At 33.6% G+C, this 24,386-nt stretch overlaps 2 long non-coding RNA genes across 4 annotated transcripts in view; one reads left to right on the top strand and one right to left on the bottom strand.

The window, feature by feature from the left end:
* LOC144302504 (uncharacterized) overlaps window positions 1–24,386 on the bottom strand; it is a 303,624-nt gene that overhangs the window by 200,714 nt on the left and 78,524 nt on the right. For both annotated transcript variants that reach the window (XR_013369398.1, XR_013369401.1), the window contains one exon: window positions 1,618–1,728. This is a non-coding gene — a long non-coding RNA (uncharacterized LOC144302504). The remainder of the gene's footprint in view (window positions 1–1,617; window positions 1,729–24,386) is intronic.
* LOC144302508 (uncharacterized) overlaps window positions 1–24,386 on the top strand; it is a 60,010-nt gene that overhangs the window by 31,179 nt on the left and 4,445 nt on the right. The gene's annotated exons all lie outside the window — the stretch shown is intronic.

Raw genomic sequence — 24,386 nt, 5'->3', positions numbered from 1 at the left:
TCTTTCTAGCCAAGCCAGTATCCAAAGAGCCTTCTATGGTATTCTGCTTCAGATGCTGGTTGTGCCAAGAAGTCTCCTCAAAAAAGAAAGCTTAGTGTTGGAAGATCTCTCTCTCCTGTGACTATCAATTGGTATTATTCTTACAGTATTTATGGTATACGTAGTATATGGTAATTAGAGACACATCTCACCTCCTGTCATAGAAAGTGGCCTATTTGAAAACAAAAATGAACTCTCAATTTCTTTGGTTTGACCATAAAGCTTAGCAGAGTGCATAAACAGGGAACTAGTAAAAGTTTGTTGATGTGACTAGTTAGTCTGTCAACATCATTACAAACTAATTCACTTTCAACTCGCTAAGCATTTACTTGTTTACTCTAATTGCAGCCTCAGGAAAAATGCAGCTGCAAAAGAAATCCAGTCGGAAAAGTGAATTGTGGAACCTGAACTTAGAGAGTGGTGGGATGGTCCTAAATTCATTTGAAAGGTTTAGAGGCTATGTGGTATTTTTTTCAAGATCATTGAAATGCTTGCCAGGGGACCTGGCTTGCAATATTATCTTTGCTGATGATTATCTGCTTAATTATTGACAACCTCCATATCTCTGGCAAATTTTCAATTTACATAACAATCATTTATTTATCATCTTTCATATGCCAGTCACTAAATTCGGTGAATAAGTCAAAAGAAGAGTAAGGCACAATTTCTGAACGAAATGAGCTTAAAGTATAACAAATATATAACCATAAAAATATAAAAATAATTACCATAAAGTCAAAAGCACTTATAAAATTTTGTGAAAAGTACAGTGAGGACAGAAAAAAGTGACGGGTTTGCCTAATGGGAGATGATGGTTTTACAGAGAAGGTATGTGCTAGTTTGGATGCTACAGAGGAAACAGAGAAAAAGGTGTGGTGGTAGTACTTCTATGTAGTGAAAATAGCGTGTATAAATCCAGAATGGCAAGAAACTGGACTGTTTAGCTGCTCCATGCTTTCAGAATTCCTTGGGCCATAAGTATGATGGGAGATAACTGTTAATGAGCTATAGGAGATCAATGAAGGAAACTGTGTCTTGCAAAGAACTGTGGGCATTTTATTGTAAATTATTTAATTTCAAATGGTCTTGGATTTCTAACACTTTTTGGAGGACACTCAAGGCTGCTGATATTTCAGCAATATGAGGCAGAAGTAGCAGAGACCCAGAAGTTAAACTGGTAGAAATTTGTGTCTTTGTGTCTTTTACTTCATCCACTTTAGCTCTTGTTTTTTTTTTTTTTATGTTTTTTTTTATTTTATTTATTTTATTTTTTTTTAGACTTATTTGAGAGAGTGAAAAAGAGAGCACAAGCTAGGGGAGAGGCAGAAGGAGAAGCAGACTCCCAGCTGAGCTACAAGCTCAACGCAGGCTCTATCCTGGGACTCTGGGATCATGGACTTGAGCAGAAGGCAGACGCTTAACTGACTGAGCCACCAAGGTGCCCCTTAGCTCCTGTTTTATATGTTTTTACTTTGGGGTTCTGTCAAGGTTGATCTTGACAATCAGTCTTGGTTATAAAAATAAAAATGGATAACAAAGCTCTGCCATAAAATATAGAGAGAAATGAATGGCACCTACATTTGGATGAGACTGGATGTGTCCTATAGAGAGAGAACTATGGCAGCTTTCTAGAGCATGAAACTTGAGGCTGCAGAGACTTGGGCCAGGGAACCCAGCTGTCACAGACACCTAGAGGAGAGATGGGAGATCCAGAGATAAAGTAGTGTCAGTGCAGTGGTAGAAAGGGAACAAGGGATTCTACAGAAACTGAAGTGGTAGTAAAATAGAGTTGGGCTGGATAAGTGCTCTCTAACATGGTGATAGGCTGTCCTTAGAGACTCATAGTTGCTTCAGCATTTGTTCTTCCGCTTTTCAGCCATGTTCACATGCCATTAATTTCTCTCTCCTGCTGAGATTGTCCTCTTCTCAGCAGTGTGGCTGTCTAATTGTTACTGCATGGTGCTGGAGTATGGTTCATAAAGAGGTGGGTAATCTGGCTGACTCTTACTAACTCGCCTACAGGAGCTTGTTCACTAAGGGACTTTAGGTCTTACAACATTTATATTAAAAAAGTTGCCAGGTGGTTTCCTTGCAGAGCCTGTATTAATATGGGTTTCTATGAATCTAATGGAATCTCTAGCCTGCAGCACCAAAGCAACCATTTAATTGATCCTACAGAGATTCTTTTGAGCTCTAAAAGTCTCTATGTGGTATTTTTATAGGTCTCAGTCTATGTGAATGGTGTATAATTTTTTTTCTTATATATTTGAATGGTGGAAATTTTGGCAGCACATGTAAAGTAATAAAATTTCACTAAATGAGTCATCAATATTACTAAATAAACATTACTTAGTTATAACAATGTCTTGCTATGACTATGATAGCATCCAAGAGTGACTGGATCTAAATTTAGTCTCTACTATTTACTAGCAAGCACTAAGCCATCTTGATTAAGATCTGTGGCTTTCTAAACTTTCTAAATATTGACTTTTCATATTAAGATGAAGGACATTTCTTTGAAGGTCAAATAAGATAATCTGTACAAAGTATTTTGTACAATGCCCAGCATGCAAAATTTAGCTCTGTTATGATTTTCACCTCATTATTATTTTTATACACTCAAGAATTTGTATTGTATTCCCTTTTGAATATAATGGTTTCCTATCCAGATTTGATTCTTTGAATATTCATGAGGAAAAGTTTTTATGAATTTTTATAACACAGTCTTAATTCATAAGCACTTCTAGCTATCTGGCCTTGCACAATGTTGCAAGACCTACACAGCTAGTGTTCCATCTGAGTATGTTCCATATATATATATATATATATAGTGTGTGTGTGTGTGTGTGTGACAAGACTACGTTTAAGATTTTTTAAAATTTCAGTGTAATTAACTTACAGTTATACTAGTTTCAGGTGTACAATATAGTGAGTCACCAATTCTACGCATGGCTTGGTGCTCAGTATGATGAGTCTACTCTAAATCTCCTTCACCTATTTCACCCATCTCCCCACCTACCTCCCTGCTGGCAACCACTAGTTTGTTCTCAGTATTTAAAAGTCTTTTTTTTTTTTTGTCTCTTTTTTCTTCTTTCCTTCTTTCTCTGTTTTGTTTCTTAAATTTCACATATGAATGAAATCATATGCTATTTGGATAAGACTACCTCTTACTTGTTTGTTAAAATTAGGAGGTTGGGCAGCCTGGGTGGCTCAGGGGTTTAGCGCCGCCTTCAGCCCAGGGCCTGATACTGGAGACCCGGGATCGAGTCCCACATGGGGCTCCCTGCATGGAGCCTGCTTCTCCCTTTGCCTATGTCTCAGCCTCCCTCTCTCAGTCTGTGTCTCTCATGAATAAATAAATAAATCTTTAAAAAAATATATGTATATATATCTAACAACTCTACAAACTTGGCCTGTCATAGGCCTGTCATAGGCCACTGAGAACATGAAAACAGTACATTTGCTACAAGGATGTATCCACAGTGACACATCATTATCACCCAAAACCCATAGTTTAGAATAGAGTTCCCTGTTGGTATTGTACATTTTATGAGTTTTGACAGATGTGTAATGACAGATATAGAGTCATAAAGAATGGTTTCACTGCCCTAAAATCCTCCATGCTCTTCCCATTCATTCTGCCTTCTTCTCCAATCCTGATAACCATTGATCTTCAATTGTGTCTTTTTCAGAATGTCAAGTAATTAGAATGATAGAATATGTAGCCTTTTAAGATTGACTTTTTTCACTTATTAATATGCATTAAAGGTTCATTAATGTCTTTTCATGGCTTGGTAGCTCATTTATTTTTAGTGTTGAACAATATTCTCTTGTCTGGATGTTCCACAGTTTACTTATCAGTTCACTAACTGAAGGACATCTTGATTGTTTTCAAGTTTGGCGATTATAAATAAAGCTGCTATAAATATCCATGTGCAGGTTTTATGTGGACATAAATTTTCAACTCCTGTGGGTAAATAAATATCAAGCAGCACAATTGCTGGATTGTATGGTAAGAATACTTTTAGTTTTGTAAAAACTGCCAAACTGTCTTTCAAAGCCACTGTGTAATTAAATGTTTCTGTCAGCAATAAAGTTCCTATTATCCCACAATCTCAGCAGCATTGGGTGTTGCCAGTGTTCTGCATTTTAGCTTTTCTAATAGGTATGTAGTTATATCACATTGGGTAGCTTCCTAATAACGTGTGATGTTGAGCAACTTTTGATATGATTATTTGCACCTGTATTTCTTCTTTGGTGAGATGTCTATCAAGATCTTTTGCCCATTTTTTCAATGAGTTGTTTGTTTTTTGCTATTATTGATTTTTAAGAGTCTTGGTATATTTTGGATAACTGTCATTATCAGATGTGTCTTTTTTGCAACTATTGTCTCCTATTATGTGGCTTTCCTTCATATTCTCTCAAACTTTTGTTAACTTTTAATAGTCCTAAAGGTGTTTATACAGATAAACGCTGATGCTCAGGACCCAGAGGTTTCACTTAGTAGAATGAATCCCAATTTGGAGAAGTTTTCATGAACTCATTCAATATATCAAATTATTTCTTTACGATTTTCCTCTTTCCTTAAAAAAAAAACCTGCTAAAATTCTGATTAAGTTGATAATATGATCAGTTGTATTCTGGTTCACTTAAGTTTATTACAATTACAACATATTTACTGAGATTGTAATGAGAGACATTCCATCATATTCATTTCGGGTTTAAATCTTAAATACACTCACAAATACAACTTGATTGTATATAGAACTCTTGGATCACAAATGTTCTTCTCTTTAGATTGAGGTACATATTCTTCTTGAGTTTAGCATTGATGAAAAGTGTAAAATCAATTAGATTATGTCTTTTATTTACCTGGATGCAGGATTTTTTTCTTATATGTCTGAAAAAAAAAAAAAACAATGAAAGACAGGAAGAAAGGATAGGTCTAGGTATTAGTCTCTTTGATTGATTTTGCTTTGTCCATAGAGAGTTTTGATCTGTGAACCAGCATATTTTGACTTCAGCAGTAGCTTCTGTTTAGCATGCTCTGGCTTTCTCTTTGGACATGTCCATTATCCATACAATGAATGTTTCTTTTTGTCATTGCTCTCATGATTCTCATAGCTTTCTCCTTTATTTCTGGATCATTATAAAGCTTCTAGACACTACTTTATACATCAATGAATTAAATATCTTTTTGTCCATTATTGCCACCACAGAAGATTTTATTTCTTGATATTGCATTTTAACTTGTGTCTTTTCTTTCTCTTTTCTCCTTTCCCGTCTCTGTCTGTGCCACTTTTTCTTATCTCTTATGTTAGTTTGGAGTTCATGCTTACTTTAAATCTTTTCTAAAATTTTCTTTGCTCTTTCATAATATGCATTTTTTTGAAGCAATGTTTTTTCCTTTGCATATTTTAAGCCATGCTCCCCTTTCGGATACTTGCAGTCTATTATTTGTAGACCTATGCAAGATTTTGTCCATTTAAAAATTTTTATTATTTTTTTATTTTGGGTTTTTTTTAAAGATTTTATTTACTTATTTATGAGAGACACAGAGAGAGGCAGAGACATAGGCAGAGGGAGAAAGCAGTCTCCCCATGGGAAGCCCAATGAGGGACTTGATCCCAGGACCTCAGGATCATGACCTGAGCTGAAGGTAGATGTTCAACCACTGAGCCACCCAGGTGCCCCATTTGAAAATTTTTAAAGAGAGATAAAGGCCTATTCTTATCCAGTATTTGGAAATAAGGTGCACAGAGTGCTCAAGACACCACCACTATCCACTTAAATTTAGCAGAATCCACCCCCCCTCCCCACACCTCCTTGTGTCTTTTAAATCTTGTGTCTGTGTAAACACACATTTCTGAGTCAAATCACCAAGGTAGACCAGTCTTCTCTATTGTCAGGATCTAAACCGTACCTGAAAATTAGACAAAGATTGTTTTTCCCTTCTGTGAAAGTGCAATATTGTACAACATTTCAAAGTAAGAAAAAACAATAACAAAGTAAGTGATGAGTATTTTATGGAGGTTATATGTTACTGACTTTTTGTTGTTGGATTAGTTATTTAACTTTTCCAAATCACAATTTTCTTTTCTCTAAAATGGGGATAATAATCCTTATCCTGGAGGCTAGATAAATGAATTAAATGAGTTCATATTTGTAAAGCATTTATCACAGAGTCTGGAACAGAATATGCATTCAAAAATCATTAGATTTTTCATTACACATATTATTTTATAACATTTGGTTATAACTTACTTAGCTCTCAATGTAACTTACTTAGATCTCAACGCAAACTCTCGAATTTTATAAAGAAGACTACATTACATTTAGTTAGATATAGCTATAATGAGCATTCTTGCTGCATCCATTTCACATGAGAAACAACTATTGATGGTAAAAATGGAAAATGTAAATGATTTTTCTGCAATAGACTCAGAGCATAAAAGCAAGTCAAAATACAAAAATTGATTCAGGATAATTTAGTAATATATTTTAATAAATCAGTTCAAGATAATGATTTTCCATATCAACTAAGGACAAAAGAAAGTGTGTCTCTATCCATGTTCACTGAAAAAGTCTACTGCATAGGAGATCAAGTCTGATGTTGTGTATTTCACATTTGGAATGATATATAATAGTATTTTAAAGTCTCATTAGTTGTTAGGTTGTAAGTCATATCTGCATTTACCCTGCAGCGAATGAAATGGGGTTTTAATGGCACATTGAATTGTAAATCTTCCAATGGGATTACAATTAATTCACAATATTGGTTGATTTAACAGTATGATGGAATATGTTTATGTATCACTCCAATCTTATGGTATAAGTCTGCACATAAATTTAAGCTTCAACGACTTTCTTTGAGACTTAATAGGCTGCTTAGCTAGAAAAGACTCTTCATGGAATACACAATGAAAGTTAATGCCCTAGCTTCTAAGGACTATGAAAAGAGTACGCTACTAATCCAGTTTTACTCTGTTCTGTGACAGTCATGGGGAAAGCTTATAGTCTATTTTAGCTTTAATTTCACTTGTGATTCCATCTCATCTGATACACATAAACAAAATTTCTAGAATATATTTTCCATTTAAAGAAATAACATAGTCAAATTCAAATATGTAAAATAAATAAAGGAACTGATTTGATGATCTCTGGGAAGATTATTTCAGAACCTCCTTCTGCTTGCCTCACCTTGAAAATCCTGAGAGAGCTATTCAGAGCAGTTTGAATATAAACTCATGAGTTTCTTCACTGAAAATGGGCTAGAGAAAATTACATACTGTTATTTCCCACCTACAATTCTATTTATCTGGAGTAATTTCAGCTAGCATTTACCAATATCTATTATGGAAAATATAACTTACTCTGTAATAATATACTCATTCATGTTTCCATTTCCTTTTTATTAAAAAAAGTCAGAAAAAGAGTATATGCCACTGTTAGACATGGGGATATATCAGTCTTATTATTAATTTTTAAGCAGTTCCTAAAGTTTTCAAATTTTACTTTTATGAGTCAATTTCCCCTATTAGCAATTTATACTAGTTTAACTTATTTAGAAATTCTTACACTTTTAAAACCCATTAAAATACTGGATGGACATTCACTTTTCACTTTCAAATTTTCTTTTTAGCATTTAAAACTCTAGAAAAAGAGAGAGAGAGAGAGAGAGAGATTTTAGTTAAGACCTGATGAAGTAATTGCAATTCAGGACTTAAGTGAATGTGTCCAGATTGTAACCTATCAACTGCAAAGGTCACCAATCATGTTGTAAACCATGTACAAACAAAAATAGCAGTTTACCAGTTTCACTTTGTTCTTTTGCTTTAAATAGTAACACTGTCTATCTGGAAGAGAGGGAGTTCTAACATCTGTTTTGATAAAATTTGGAGTTTGTATTCTCTATCTTTTGGTTTGAGAATGTAGTATGCCACTCAAATTTCTTTGGCATAGCTCCAGGACATGTTCTTAATTCTTTCAAAAAAGTAATTAAATTAGAGTCCAACATAGGTAGAATCTCTTAATGACAATAATTTCTATGACTGATTGAATAACAATATTAAGGGATAGACTATCCCTTTAGCTACAGGATCAGTATCAGTAAAAGGATGCAAGAGAGACCTTGGCAACAATGGAACAGAGGGCATTGATTCTGAAGTAACCAACAGTGATGATGCTACCACTAATTAAAGAAGAAAAACAACCATAGGTACCAAGAAGAAGCACAATAGAGATACCAGCAAAGGAAAGAATATAAATTTGTGTTCTAAGTAAAAAAAACTAGGTGGCAGCTAAAAGTCAAAAACTGAGATTGTCACTCATGTGCTTTTCATCTTGAAATGAGCAACTTTAAGGAAATAAGACTACACCTATATGAATCTGTGAATCTATCTTTAACACAGATATGATTATGTGTATATGAATGTCATTGTAATTTTTTGTTTCTGAGAAAATATTTTGTACTAGATAGACAATATTTAAAAATTCATGAGTCAACTTCTGCTTCTGACAAGATGGAGTAGACATATTTTTTCTATTCCTTCTACTAATTACAATTGTACCTTGGAAACTATAAACTATATATATATATATATATATATATATATATATATATATATATATTAGTTTCCACTGATGCGTATATAGTAAGTGTATATTGTATATATATGCTAATTATACACATATATCTATATATAGTTTATATTAAGTTTCAGTACACACACGTATGTGTGTGTGCGTGTGTGTGTGTGTGTGTGGAGAGAGACTCTGACTCTGAAGAGTATATAAGCTTATATATGACTCTGAAAGCTGCAGAAAAGTAAAGCAGACTGGCTAGGGACTATAAAATCCAAACAAATGATGGGGAGTTTCTTGGATTTTCTTTTAGTCTCCCTAAATTTGGAGGGGCCAACAACCTGGAAAATCCAATGTATGCAGACAAAATATAGCCTTAAAAAAGGTCTACTCATTTAGTAAAAGGACCAGAAGAGAGATAGCCTAGCAAGACAGAAAACTTTTCAATAATAACTGCTCTACTCCAGCCAAATATCACAGAGAAATATATAGCCTCACTTTACCTATAACAGCAAAGACAGAGAATGAAGCCTAGCCCCTCACATTGCTGTATCAAAGAACTCCAAACATCATTCTCTGGTGGTGTAAAGAAAGGGCCAGCAAGTAGGGAGCTATAACTTTTATATCCACTGGTCAATAAGGCTCTTCTCTCCACGGTCAGTGAAGACCATATAGATAGTGAATCTGTTACAGTAACATGACATCCCACTCCTTCCTTACTGGGCAACGTCAGAGAAGGCCTCTCACTACTGCCCAGCAATAATAAGGTCACTTCCTTTCTGTAGTGCCAGTAGAGATCATTAATGGAGCATTAAGGCCTTTCTGCCTTTTCCAGGCAGGTTGGTATCCAGCCCAATGGGAAGCCCAAACTCCCACTCCTGTCTGAAAGTAATTAGGCAACCTCTCCTACTTGAGTGTTAACAGAAGATGAATGGGGAACCTAGACTTCTACCAAACCTAGCAGTAAAAGGTGATGTCTGCCCTTCACTTGACCCAGTAGTGTCAAAAGAAGCCAGCTAACACAGTAGGTTTAAAAAAGATCGAGAATCTTATAACCTAATACATACAATGTCATGTTTCAATAGAAAATCTCATACCAAAAACTGGGAAAACCTCAAATTGAATACAAACCAGACAACCCAAAGGCTCTGACACTGAGATGACAGAGATATTAAAATTACCTGGAAAAATTTTGAGACCAGTCATATTAAAAAATCTTAAATGAGCAATTACAAACATGCTTGCAGCAGGTGGAAAATAGCTTCAACAAAGAAAGAAAAACTACAAAGAAGGATCAACTGGAAATTTTACAAATAAAAATATGATAATAGAAATAAAAACTCAATGGATAAGATAAAAAACAGAATGGAAGGAACAGAGGACAGAACCAGTTATCCAGAAGATAGAAATAGAATTACCTAATATAAACAATAGAGAGAAAATAGATTTGAAACAAAATTAACAGAGGCTCATGAACATGTAGGACTATAAAGATAAATCTAACATTTGTATTATCAGAGGTCTGTAAGGAGAGAAGAGAGGACACAAAGGAGACAAGAAGGGACACAGGACTGAAAATTACTTAAATAAATAATGGCTGAAAAAAAAAATAAATAATGGCTGAAATCATCCCAAATTTAACAAGAGACATAAACCATCTAACACAATAAGCCATGAAAACTCCAAACACATTAAACACAAAGAAATTCATGCTAAGACATGGATCATAGTCATATTTGGAAAACTAAAGACATAAGATATCTTGAAAGCATCAAAAGAGAAAATACATCTTACTTATAACGGATAAAACAATGAGAATACTAGTAGGTTTCTTATGAGGAATCATGGAGGCCAGAAATATGTGGCATGTTTTTCAAATACCGAGAGAAACAAAAAAGTCAAGCAAACAGAAATTAAATCATTCTCAAATAAAAGAAGAGCAAGAGAATTTGTCGCCAATAGACCTACTCCAAATGAATGGCTACAGAAAATTCTTTAAGCAAAGAGAAAACAATAAAGAAGAAGAATCTTGAACCCCATGAAGAAAGAAAGAACAAATAAGAGAAAAAAATATGGGTAAGAACAGAAAAATTTTCTTCTCCACTTGAATCTTCTAAGGTGTTTAAAGGTTGCAACAAAAATTTTTAACATTATCTGATGTGGTTCTAAATGTATATAAAATTTTTAAGAAAATTATAAATGGAGAAGGGTAAACAGATATATACTAAAGAGATATACCATTTCTACATTTCATTCAAACTGATAAAATGTTGACACCCATTAGACATTGGTTGTGTTTATGTAATATAATATTTAGAAGAAATATAAAAAGATACACTAAAAAATACTACAGATAAATAAAACTGGAATTCTAAAAAACATTCAAGTAATTCACAGGAAAGCAGGAAAATGAAAATGGAGAAATTAAAAGCAGAGAGAACAAATGGCAAATAAAAAATAAATTACCAGATTAAATCCCACCATAGTAATATATTAAATATAAATAGTCCTAAATATACCATTTAAATACAGAGATTAAAAGCAAGACCCAAATATATGCTATTTAAAGAGAATTGCTTCAAATATAAAAGCACAGGCAAGTTAAAAGTAAAAGGATAGGGGGGAAGTTTTCTAACCAAACCTTAATCAAAAGAAAGCAGAAGTAGTTATATTAATAGTGAATAAACTGACCAGAGCAAATAAAATTAACAGAGACAGAGATAGATTCTACAGCATAATAAATGGATCAGTCCACCAAGAAGACATAGTAATCTTATATGCATATGAACCAAAAGCAGGACTAAAAGATATCTGAAGCAAAAACTGATACAACTGAAAGAATGAGTCAAATCTGTAGGTATAGTGGGAGATTTCAACATTCCTCTCAACAATCAATGGAAGTAGGTAAGATATGAAAAGTATGTATAAGAACTTAGCAATACAACCATTGTTGGAACTAATAGAAATTTATAAGACACCTACTCAATGACAGCAAAATATACATTTTTTTGAGATCCCATGAAATGTACACCAAAATGGACCACACATTTCAGGCCATAAGAATAAAAAATTCAACAAATTTAAAAGGATTAAAACTATACAGAATGTGTTTTCTGTTCATAATAAACTAAAACTAGATATCAATAACACAAAGCTAACAGGAAATCTACACTTGAAAACTAACCCACACACTTCTAAATAATCTATCAGTGAAAGAGTATGTCTTAAATCACAAAACACATCAAACTGAATAAAAGATGAAAATAAAACATATCAAAATCTGTGGGATGCAACTAAAACATTGATAAGAAATTTATAGTGCTAAGCGCTTACATTAGGAAATAGGAGAAGTCCCAAGACAATAATCTAAGTTTTCACCTCAAGAAACTAGAAAAAGAACAAAATAAACTCAAGACAAGCAGAAGAAAAACAATAATAAAGAGATAAAATCAATAAAAATGAAAGGATAAAGAGAAAAATCAATGAAACCAAAAATTGTTTCTTTGAGAAAATCAATGAAATTTCTAAATCTCTAGAATCAAGAATAAAAATCAGAATTACAGATGCTCAAAACATCAAAAAGATAATAAGGAAATACCTAATTCTACATGTACAAATTTAACAACATAAATAAAGCAGACCAATTACTTAAACATAGCACTACAAATATTCAGGAAATTGAATTTTTAATTTAAAACTTCCCTGAAACAGAAATGCCTAGGTCCAGATGATTTCATTAGAGAATTTTATCAAACTTTCAAAGATGATATAACACTGTCTTAGTTAGCTCCAACTACTATAGCAAATAACCTAGACTGTGTCACTTAAACCATAAACATTTATTTCTTACAGTTCTGGAGGCTAAAAGTCTCTTCTTATAAGCACACTAATCCAACCATGGGGCTTGCCCCTTATTCTTCAATTACCCCAGGTGCCACCTCCAAATCCACCACACTGGCTATTAGGGTTTCAACATATGAGTTTTGAGGGGACATAAGCATGCAATTCATAACATTCTTCCCCTAGTACCCCCCACTCCAATTCATGTCCTTCTCACATGAAAAGTACATTCATTCCATCACAATAGCCCCCAAAGTCTTAACTCATTCCATTATCAACCATAAGATCTAAAGTCTAAATTCTCTAAATATCAACTAAATCAGATATGGATGAGATTTAAAGTATAATTTATCCTGAGGCAAAATTCCTTTCCAGCTGTGAATCTGTGAAACTAGAAAAGTTATGTCTTCCCCAAATATATTGGCATAAATACTAATAGGATGGACTAATTCCAAAATGGACTAATAGAAAGAAGTTAGGAATAGCAGATGCCAAGCAAACCAAAACCTATCAAGAAAAGCTCCTTGAGATCTTAAGGTTTAAGAATAATCTAGTCTCTTTGTCTAGATGCTCTGACTTCTGGTCCTACTGGGGCTGTGATTCTGCTCCCATAGCTCTGCCGGAAGTTCCATCCCCAGGACGGTGTCTGGTGGGGGTTCTCATCCATAAGGTTCAAGAGAGCCCTGGTGGGAATACCAATAATACAAGTACTCTGGAAAATAGTTTGGCAATTTCTTAATAAACTAAAAACACAAATACCACATGACTTAACAATTATATTCCTGGACATTTATCTCAAAGAAATGAAGACTTGTTTACACAAAAATCTGCACACAAATATTCATAGCAGCTTAATTCATAGTAGCCAAAACTGCAAGTGACTCAGATGTCCTTTAGCAGGTGAAAGTTTTAATAAACTGTGGTATGTCCATATTAAATACTTCTTAGCAAAGCAGAATAAAAAAACAAAAACAAAAAATCACTACTGATACACAATAGCATGGATGAATCTCTGGAGAATTGTTCTGAGTGAAAAAGGTAGTCCCAGAAGGCTATATATATATGATTTCATTCATATAAAGTTCTTAAAATGACAAAATTATCATGGAAAACAGGTGAGTGATTTCCCATCAGCTAAGGATAGAGAAGAGGAATAGGAAGGAAGTGGTTGTGGCTACAAAAAGGCAGGAGGAGCATGATGATGGGATTGTTCTGTTTTTTGGCTGCATCAATGTCAATGTCAATATTTTGGTTGCGATAATGTACTATAGTTTTGGGAGACATTGCTAATGGGGAAGAGTAGGCACAAGATACAAAATATCTCTGTATTGTTTCTTACAACTGCATGTGAATCTACAATTGTCCCAAATTGAAAAATTTAATTAGAGTTTACTCAGCCACCAGTTACAGGCCACAAATACATTTCACGTATAATTTATTATTAATGTTTAAAATATTTTTGACGCTTAAAAATTTAAGATACTTCAGAAAACTTTATATCTCTTTCATAAATTAGGAGCTTTTTATGTAAGCCTGTAAAAATATTCCTCCTTCTTCTCACCCACCCAAAAAATGTGATGATAGATTGAGAATGGACTGTAGATAATAAGCCAATTTCACATTCTCTTATTTGATATATAAAATATAAAAGGTATTACAAACCATTTTAAGCCAATTTGATCTTCACAACTCTTATGTTATTTTTGGTAGATAATGACAAGCCCCCAAGGATGTTTAAGAAAACAATTAGCTTTTTTTTTTAATTTTTATTTATTTATGATAGTCACACACAGAGAGAGAGGCAGAGACATAGGCAGAGAGAGAAGCAGGCTCCATGCACTGGGAGCTCGACGTGGGATTCGATGCCAGGTCTCCAGGATCGCGCCCTGGGCCAAAGGCAGGCGCTAAACCACTGCACCACCCAGGGATCCCAACAATTAGCTTCTTAAAATCTCACTACCAGGTATAATAAAAGCTAGTGTCAGAGAAACTCAAGTTAGAATTGTTTTAAATGATGGCAAATATGATAAAATATATATTAAGATAATTATCTTAAATGGCTAAAAATCCTGTAATTTTGGCAGTAATGTTACAGCCTGCCACTGTTAATAATTATGGCTTAAAAAGGAATTAAGAGTGCTCTCATAGTGATGAGCATTGAGTAATATATGGAATTATTGAATCATTAGATTGTACATCTGAAACTAATAAAACACTCTGTTAATTATACTTTTAAAAATGTACTCAAGAGTTGAGATTTAATAAAAATAATACCTAAAAAGGAATTATGTTTTGATAATTAAACAACCTATTCTCAACTAATGCCAAACAAAATTAAGAAGAAGAACAGAATCTGGTGGTGTAGCGATGCAAATAGATTATGGTACAAGTGACAAAGGCTATCAAAGATGTATGAATAATCAGGTAGCTAAAACAATAGAGCAACTATTTGTATCCAACGTAGCCATGAAAATTTCTTGAAGACTGAATTAAGGAATAGGATTTGTAGGATAAGAAATTTAGTTTAGTTCTGGACATGTTTTGTTTGAAAATTCTCATTAGTCATTTAAGTGGAGATATTTATTTATTTAATAGGAAGATTATTTTATTCTTGTGCCCCTCTCCTTTTTTGTAGTTTCAAGTTTTTATTTCAGTTCCAGTTAGTTAAAATGCAGTATAATATTAGTTTCAGGTGTAGAACTTAGGGATTCATCACATATACAACTCCCAGTGCTCATCATAAGTGCCCTTCTTAATAGCCATCAGGAGTTAACCCAACCTCTGCTCACCTCTCCTCTAGCAACTCTCAGTTTGTTCTCTGTAGCTAAGAGTTTGTTTTCTGGTTTGCTTCTCTTCCTCCCATCCTTCCATGTTCACCTGTTTTGTCTTATGTTTAAGTGGAGATAATCTAGATGACAGTGGTATTAATGAGTCTACAGTTCAGAGATGTCTTAGATGCAGAATAAATTAGAAATCATTTGTATGACTTTAAAGCCCTAAAACCAGACAGGACTAATTACCAATGGAGTAGGTGCATTCCAGGAAGACAAACATTCAAATATTGCAGCTCTTCAACATTCAGCGGTCAAAAAGATGAGGGAACAACTAAGGAAAATGTGAAGAAGCTGCTAGAGATGAGGGAGTAAAACTGAGACAATGTTGTCTTGGGTTAGGCAAAAAAAGAAGTATTTGTGATTATTTACCCACCACTGTTTTCGAATCTAAGTGTACGTGTCAACTACTGCAAATATTGCCTAGGCTGGCCAAAGCTACTTGTGTCTGATTAATCGGGAAGTCAGGATAAAGTTCTATTAATTCTAATTATCCTCAGAGATTAGTAAATAAAGCAATAGAGATCCATAATCTTTTATCTGCCTTTCCAAAATCCCAAAATTCTGAAAACCAAAGGGAGATTTGTAATTTACTTGGTAATAAAACCTGAAGTATCCTTTATCTTTTGGCAACAACCTAATTTGGATTGACATAAGACAGTTTATAATTTTTATTTTCCACTTAGTGTGAAGTCATACTTTTTGCTGCCAATGATTATTTCTGGGTTTGATCTTGGCATTGCTGCCCTAGACTTTTTAGTACATGCAATGTAATTTATAGTGTGTAGACATTATCTCTTCCAAACTTGAAATATCTAAATTCTGAATGACATCTAATTTCAGAAATATTAGAGAAGCTAACTGGTCTACTATGAAATTATTCTAGCTTTGTGTGTATTTCATATAAGTCCATTTTAACTGAAAATAAGATTGTAATAATCTGGTGCATAATAAAATAATTCCATTCCCTACCCCCTACCTGGGTGTATTTTACTTTTACTAAGACCAGTAAACACATATGCAGAGAAATTCATCTTAATCTTTCATTTTGGTTCTTTAAAAAAGTATAATTAAATTACAACATACAATATGTTGAAGTATAATTAACGTACAATATTGTTTTAGTTTCATGTGCAAAATACAGTGATTTGTATATTGTGACTGATCACGACAATATATCTAGTTGCCATCTGTCACCATTCATGTTTATACCATATTATTGGCTATATTTCCTGTGCTGTATCTCTATCACTTACTCATTTTATAACTGGAAGTTTGTACCTTTCGATCCCCTTCACCCATTATGAAGCCCCCTACTCTGGTCCCCTCTAACAACTGCCACTCTGTTCTCTGTATCTGAGTCTGGGGCAGGAGGGTTGTTTTGTTTGTGGGTCTGTCTTGTTTTTTAGATCCTACTTTTTGCAATAATGCAGTATCTGTTTTTCTATGATTTTCTTAACACAATACGCTCAAGATCCATCCATTTTGTCACAAATGGCAAGATTTCATTCATTTTTTAATGAATGAGTAATATATACATATGATTTCTTTACTCATACATCTATTGATGGACATTTAGGTTGTTTCCATACCTCTGCTATTCCGAACTATGCTACAATAACATGAGGGTATATATACATATACCTTTTTGAGTTAGTGTTTTGTTTTCTTTAGAGAGATACCCAGAAGTTGAATTGCTGGATCATATGGTAGTTCCATTTATAACTTTTTGAGGAACATCCATAATTTTTTCCATAGTTATTTTCCCATCTTACGTTCTCACCAACAGGGCACATGGGTTCCCTTTTGTCTACATCCTTGCCGACACCTGTTGTTTCTCATGTTTTTGATAATAGCCATTCTGACAGGCATGAAGTGACCCCTTATTATGGTTTTCATTTACATTTCCCCTGATGATTGGTGATACTGAGCAGCCTTTTATGTGCTGGTTGACCATCTGTCCATCTTCTTTGAAAAAATGGCAGATCCTCTGCCACTTTTTACTTGGATTGTTTGCTCTTTTGGTATTGGGTTAAATGAGTTCTTTACATATTTTGGATATTAACTTCTTATTGGATGTATTATTTTTAAATATCTTTTCCCAATCAGTTGCCTTTTCATTTTGTTAATGGTTTCCTCCAATGTGCAGAAACTTTTTAGTTGAATGTAGTCCTACTTGGTTATTTTTGTTGCCCTTGTCTTTGGAATCATATATATATATATATATATATATATATATATATATATATATATATAATGTATATATATATAAACATATAAAGAAAAAACATATATATATATATATATATATATATATATATATATATATATATAAAGAAACTAAAAACAATAACAAAAAAATTCTAGGACCGATGTCAAGGATTTTACCACCTATGTTTTAATCTAGGAGTTTTATTATTTCAAGTCTAATATTCAAGTATTTAATTCATTTTAAGTTAATTTTTATACATGTTGTAAGACCATAGTCCAGTTTTATTCTTTTGCATGTAGCTGTCCAGTGTTCCCAATATTTATTAAAGAGATCATCCTTTCTGCATTCTATCTTCTTACCTCCTTTGTTGTAAATTAATTGCCCATGTGTTTATGGGTTTATATTTGGGCTCAGATATAAATAAATGCTTCACTTATAAGAATAAACCCTGAATATCCTGGTTCCTAGAAGATCATTTGGAAATAATTTGAATCTTACCCATAATTAATATAAAGTCGTGTCTGATGAACTATATGGTTTACTTTTTCACTAGATATTTTGAATCTACTTTGTGTCCAGCACTATATAAGGACTGGAGAAAAAAAGAGTTTCCAAGTCCCATTTCTAGGTGCCTTAATTTATACATTCTGTTATAGAATATAGGAATAAGTGCAGGGCCTTTAAGGAAAATCCTTATACATGAAGAAGACTTCTAGTGATAGGTACATCTCTCAAGTAGCTTATATCTGTGTAAATGTTGGACAGTTCTTAGTCACTCAGTGACATGAACCTGTTCTACACTTTCTTGCTAAGATGAAGGGTACCTAGCATATAATAGTAGCCACTGATGTATGACTTGAATGAATGAATAAATATATAAATTCTAATATAAGTAAAAGACCCTGCTTATAAAAAGCTAGGCACAAAACAGGAAGGCCTCTTTCATGGATATATAGCAGAATACTAGAAAACAAGAAACAATGGTGTGAAGGTCAGACATCTGAGGGACTGCAGCAGCCTAGGCAATGCTCTGACACTGTGCAACAAAGCAGAAAACATAATAGAAGGTAGACAGGTGCTCCTGTCCTGGAGGAAGGGACTTCAGTTAGTAAGAGGCAGCTCTAATTATACATGACGTCTCAATGCTCCATTTCTGACCCAACAATTCTAAGAGGAATAAATGGCTTTACTTAGTATCCCCCACTTGGAGAGATTAAAAGATCTTTATTTGGTTTATTTATCATAGTATCACTGAGGACTCTCAGGCATATTTGGGAAGAGGAATACTCAGAAATAGACCAATATTTATTCAAATAGATATTTAAGCTCTATAGAGCTGTACTTAAAACTTAGCAAAGTTTGTGACATCCCAGTTATACTATAATCTGTAATAAATTGATAATAGATGTTGGACTTTGAATCATTTACATATCCACTTCTCCCTTTATTTTGTAACAATAATGTGTTATATTTTTTGTTTACATTTCTAATTCTCACATTAAGTTATAAACTCTTAATTGTAAAGATCATGTCTTATTCACCTTCCCATTCAAATTTTTCATAGTGACACCGACTCATTATGAGGCTAAATATTTTTTAGGTAGATAAGACAATGAGGCAATGAGTTCTATATTGGCAATGATGAAAAAAATAAAGGATTCTAATTGACTCTTTCGTGTGGGGAAAGAACACTGGTTATTAAATGGTCCTCGATAAAGTGCTAGTTTTGTTGTTTATCTGTATGTTTACCACTTATGGGACCTTTAGCAATTCACTTAACTTTAAATCATCTTCACTAATCCATGCATACAGAATAAAGAATGCAAATTGTATTAGGTATTTTCTAAAAATTTTTACACCACGTACATCTCATGTTTATATTTCAAAACTAAATATACTTGTGTTAGGAATTATGTGTATTTGTGTAAGAGTGTGCATATGAACTTATGTAGAGATGTAGAATAAAGAGAGTGCAGGAAAAAGCTCAGCTCAAAAACTAGGATATCAGCCTAATCAAAGACCAAACACCCTATGAGTGTTGGATCTCTTCTTTTAAGAAGTCTCTTCTTATGTCCTTCTCAAGATGTTGGATGCCAGAAAAAGATCTGTATTTTCATAATAGCAGGGGAAAATCTCAAGCCCATAATTAAGTCTCTTGTGTGAGCTAGTGACTGGTCACAATTGATGAAGCCTGTCATCCCTCATTTAGACTCTGAGACTTCCTTGTTCTGACCCTGGACCTACTCTGGCTCAAGAGTTTATTGTATCATTTCTAAGTCTGTCACTGGGTTTCTGAGAACTTTGGAATCCCCCATTGCACCACATATAAGTAGTAGGGAATCTGGGATACTCTCTCGGCCACTTAAGGGCACCAGATAGAATGTGGCATCATGCAGACCACATAAGTTTTCCAAATATGAAATATAAGAAAGATATAGGAAAGAAGTAAGGAGCAAAACAGCACTCGTTTCTCACCCCAAGACACATATGCATTAGTTTCCTCCATTAAATCTATTTAGGTATATCTACCATCCTCTCCCATTGAATTTACCACCAGGAGAGGTAGTGACTAGGGACACTCACATCTCACCTCTTATTTCTTGCTCTTCAAGGGTGGAGGATATTTCAATTTTCCATTCATGTTCCATAGGGACTTATTTTATGTTATTCTTCTTATCCACCCTTGTAGTTAAGGTGAATATATAAACTAGCCTGAAAACTGGGACATTTTCAGAAATAGAAGAAACAAGTACAAGTGCTAAACTGGATGTGACAACTGGACAAAAGGCAAAAATTAAGACTGTCCTTGTCCATAACTCTATTTATTATAAGATTCTATGTGTCAATACAACTAGATTTGACCCAGTAAGGTAAAGGGGAAGTTGGAATTTAGAAGAGTTCTTTCTTAATAAAGTATGACTTTCAAAAGCACTGTTTCCCTAGTGACTCAGAGGTTAGCCTCATATTCCAAACTAAGCGATTATGACTTTGGTCTCTTTGATGGGATTGGGGGAAAGGTAGGAGGAGGTAATGGTTATGGAGCTGGCATTACAGAAAAAGAAAAAAATAAGTTGATATTTTAGAAATTCTGTTTCTTTATATATAGTTAATGACTAGAGCAAAAGGTGAATTTTTTAATTTTTATTTTGTGGATTGGGAGGTTGACCTGCTCTATATATTTCATTTTCTATTTCATTTACAATTCATGCTTATTATACACATTTTTAAATTAAAAAATAAATATAATGAATCATTTAATTGCATGTGTACACGCTAATTGTGCTATAATTAAAGATATGACTTTAACACTAGAAATGGCATCCAAAAACTTTTTATCCCCATAAAACAAGAGATTCCGTCATTTTAAAGAAAGCAGGTAACCAAATTGCCAATAACACATCGTGTTATATTCTGAATCTGTGCTATTGGGAAATGCATTATTAAGAAGTTTTACTCTCCTTCTAATCATGGTAAAGCAATCTGGAATGTAGGATTGTGAGGAATACAATACTTTTTCAATTGTATGTAAAAGAAAGACTCAAGAATTCCCAGCAGAATAAAAAGTCATAGCTCATTTTAACAATGCTATTTATAGGTGCCTAGAGTAATTTACCAAAATAAGTGACAAGGCATTTTTATTTTCATTATATAGCTTTGTCACTTGTAAAGGTATATCATTAGTTTTCAGATGTAAGTAGATTGTGTAAGAATATAAACTGGTTGAATTGTTTTTTTTTTCTATTTTTGTGAAAAATAACATTGGCATTTTGATAGGGATTGCACTGAATCTGTAGATTACTTTGGGTAGTATGGATATTTTAATAACATTGTCTTCCAATCCATTAATATGGATATCTTTCCATTTCTTTGTGTCTTTAATTTCTTTCATTAATGTTTTATAGTTTTCAATGCATAAGCTTTTCAGTTTCTTAGTTAAGTTTATTCCTAAATATTTAGGTGGGAATGAAAAATGGTGCAGCCACTAAATAGAGGTTCATTAAAACTTAAAAATAACTACCATATGATCCAGCAAACTCAGTTGGGGGTATTCATCCAAAGAATTGAAATCAGGATTTCAAATAGATAGCCCTCCTGTGTTCATGACAGCACTATTACCGATAGCCAAGATGTGGAAACAACCTAAATGTCTACCAACAAATGAATGGATACCAAAAAAATGTGGTATGTACACACAAAAGAATACTATTCGGCCTTAAAAAATAAAGAAATCTTGCAATATGCAACAACATGGATGAACTGTGAGGACATTGTGCTAAGTGAAATAAGGCAGTCAAAAAAAGATACCAAATGATTCCACTTATAGAAAGTATTTAAAATTCTATAAGTAGGAAATAAAATTCATATAAATAAAAATTATATGAAATTCATATAAGTCAAGTTCATAGAATCAGAGTGGAAATTGGTTGCTAGGGGTTGGGGGAAGGGGAGTTAATAATCAATAGGCATAAGGTTTTAGTCCAGCAAGATGACTAAACTCTAGAGACTTTCTGTGCAGCATTATACCTACAGTCCACAATGTTTTGTACACTTAAAATTTAAGAGGGAAAAAAGATTTAAGAGGGCAGATCTTATGTTAAATGTTCTTACCATAATAATTTTTTTTTTCAAAAAAATGAAGAAGGACACCTGGGTGGCTTAGTGGTTGAGCATCTGCCTTTGGCTCAGGTCTTGATCCCAGGGTCCTAGGATCCAGTATCACCCCAGACTCCCTGCAGGGAGCCTGGTTCTTCCTTTGCCTATGTCTTTGTCTCTCTCTGTGTGTCTCTCCTGAATAAATAAATAAAATATATTTTTTAAATGAAGAAAAAATATGAAATGGTTGAAAATGAGCGGATTCTAAATTCTGAGGTGTCTAGAAAGCACGTTAGAGTTGGAAAGTTGCAAAAGTGGAGACAAATGAATGCCAAAATAGTAATTAGAGTTTTGATAATTAATCAAATTAGATTAGGTTATTATTCCTTTTTAAAAAGGCATTTAGAGTTGGAGAGTATTGAAAAACATTTAGTGGCAAAAATCAAAAGGTACAATTAAGAGCATTCAAAGCCCAAGACACAAGTATTTATTTTTTTAAAGCAAAGTGAATTAGACTTTCAAAAGGTCAAGACAATTGTAAATTAGAGGGAAAAAAAGCAAATGTTAGAGGAAGAGAAAGTCAAGAGAGCAATCATCTGGAAGCTACCCTGACAAGGCAAAAGATATAAACAACATCCAACTTTCATTTGGATTCCTAACTCTTGAGTAGAATGTTTATATCATGAACATGCATAATTATTGGCTTAAACACTAAGAAAATCTAGGCAAACAGAAAGGGTTGGAATGGAGGATCAAAATGAAGGGAGAGTTAAGCAAAAATCCCTTAAGTTTAAATGAAAGAAAGCTTTGGCAAAAGAAAATCCAAAATTTAATTCTTAATCACTAGCTTCCCTTCTCACACCCAGAAGAAGATGGACTGTATCATTAACTTACAAGGATGGGCATAAGAGTCTCACATAGACACAGAAATCACCATTCACTTAAAACCAAAGCAATTTGATATAAAGCCCGGGGAGATCAAACTCCTGCCTCCCATGCAATAATAAAACCACATTTCTAAAGAAAATGTGAATCATAAAGCCAACTACATTCATTGGTAATAAATGAAGAAAGACCTTTAATTTTAAATATAAGAGCAGATTTCAAATTTGAATGAAGGCAGTTTTCCCAAGATAGTTCTCACATACCTAGTGACAAATTTTCAGAGCTGATATGATGTTTTTGAGTCTTTCTGTAGAACTGTGAAATGTACATGACTTTACTATTTTCTTTTTAATCAATAAGCAAAGTCAGAAAAATATACTTACTTCTTTAAGCATTTCAATGACATCAAAAATAACAAAAAGATAGAAAATGGAAAATAGACATAAAAATAAAATTTTCTGTGAAATAGAAACACTGGCAAATCTTAGACTTAATTCAAATTGTGTGTGCCAATGATGTTTTTTAAAAAAGTGATCTGTATTTGTAACAGCTCTTTATGGCTGTGAAGACAGATTGTCAATAGTACAAAGAGAAATTTAAGCAACAGAATTCAGATAGTTCCCAAGAACATTAAAGATAAGATATATGGTGTATTAAATTAATTTTTGCATATAAAGAATTGATGTACATAAAGCTGGAAACCAAGAGCAGCTACTTGACAGGGTAACTGAATAGATCTATGTGGATAGTACTCGGCACAATTCCAGGGAGCATCATTTGAAGAAACTATGATATAAATGGCACCCCTATAGTTGTGCGGTGCAAAAACTTACCAAGTAAAACAAACAAGCAAACAAAAAAAACAAACCAGAAATTGTCTGAGGACCCACATACCCCAGGCCTCTCTAAACTGGGATTACAAAACATCACAGCACTTCATTTTTACTATAGAATTATAATGGCTGAGCCAAGTGGGCTAAATTCAACATAGCGCAAATCCAAGGTATCTCTTGGCCATTTTAACAAGTATTTCCAGGGTCACGGTTATGTTCAAGATGAAATTCCCTTACATCATTTCACTGTGTTCTCCATATCTTGCCATAGTGAGCTAACCTCAGCTTCTGATATGTCTGATGAGTTGGCCTGCCCACTCTCTTCAACCATGACTGCCATGCTACCTTCAGCTAGTGTCTAGATAGAAACTCAGTACATATGAATTTTCCCATCTCCAATTTTACACAGACAAAATGAAACCAAAGTTGACTTGTACAAGGCTGAAAATGATAAATAATAATAGGGGATTATAGAGTCAAGTTACCTGAAAACTATTGCCAAGGCCAGACATGTTCTGGCATCTTTTTTGTTTATATCAACTCTATGGTTTGGAGAAGAACACAGTATCC

This window comes from Canis aureus, chromosome 2, assembly GCF_053574225.1.
Source record: "Canis aureus isolate CA01 chromosome 2, VMU_Caureus_v.1.0, whole genome shotgun sequence".
In the NCBI taxonomy this organism is placed as follows: Eukaryota; Metazoa; Chordata; class Mammalia; order Carnivora; family Canidae; genus Canis; species Canis aureus.
Note: the sequence above shows the minus strand (reverse complement) of the source record. Positions and strands in the feature narration are given on the sequence as shown.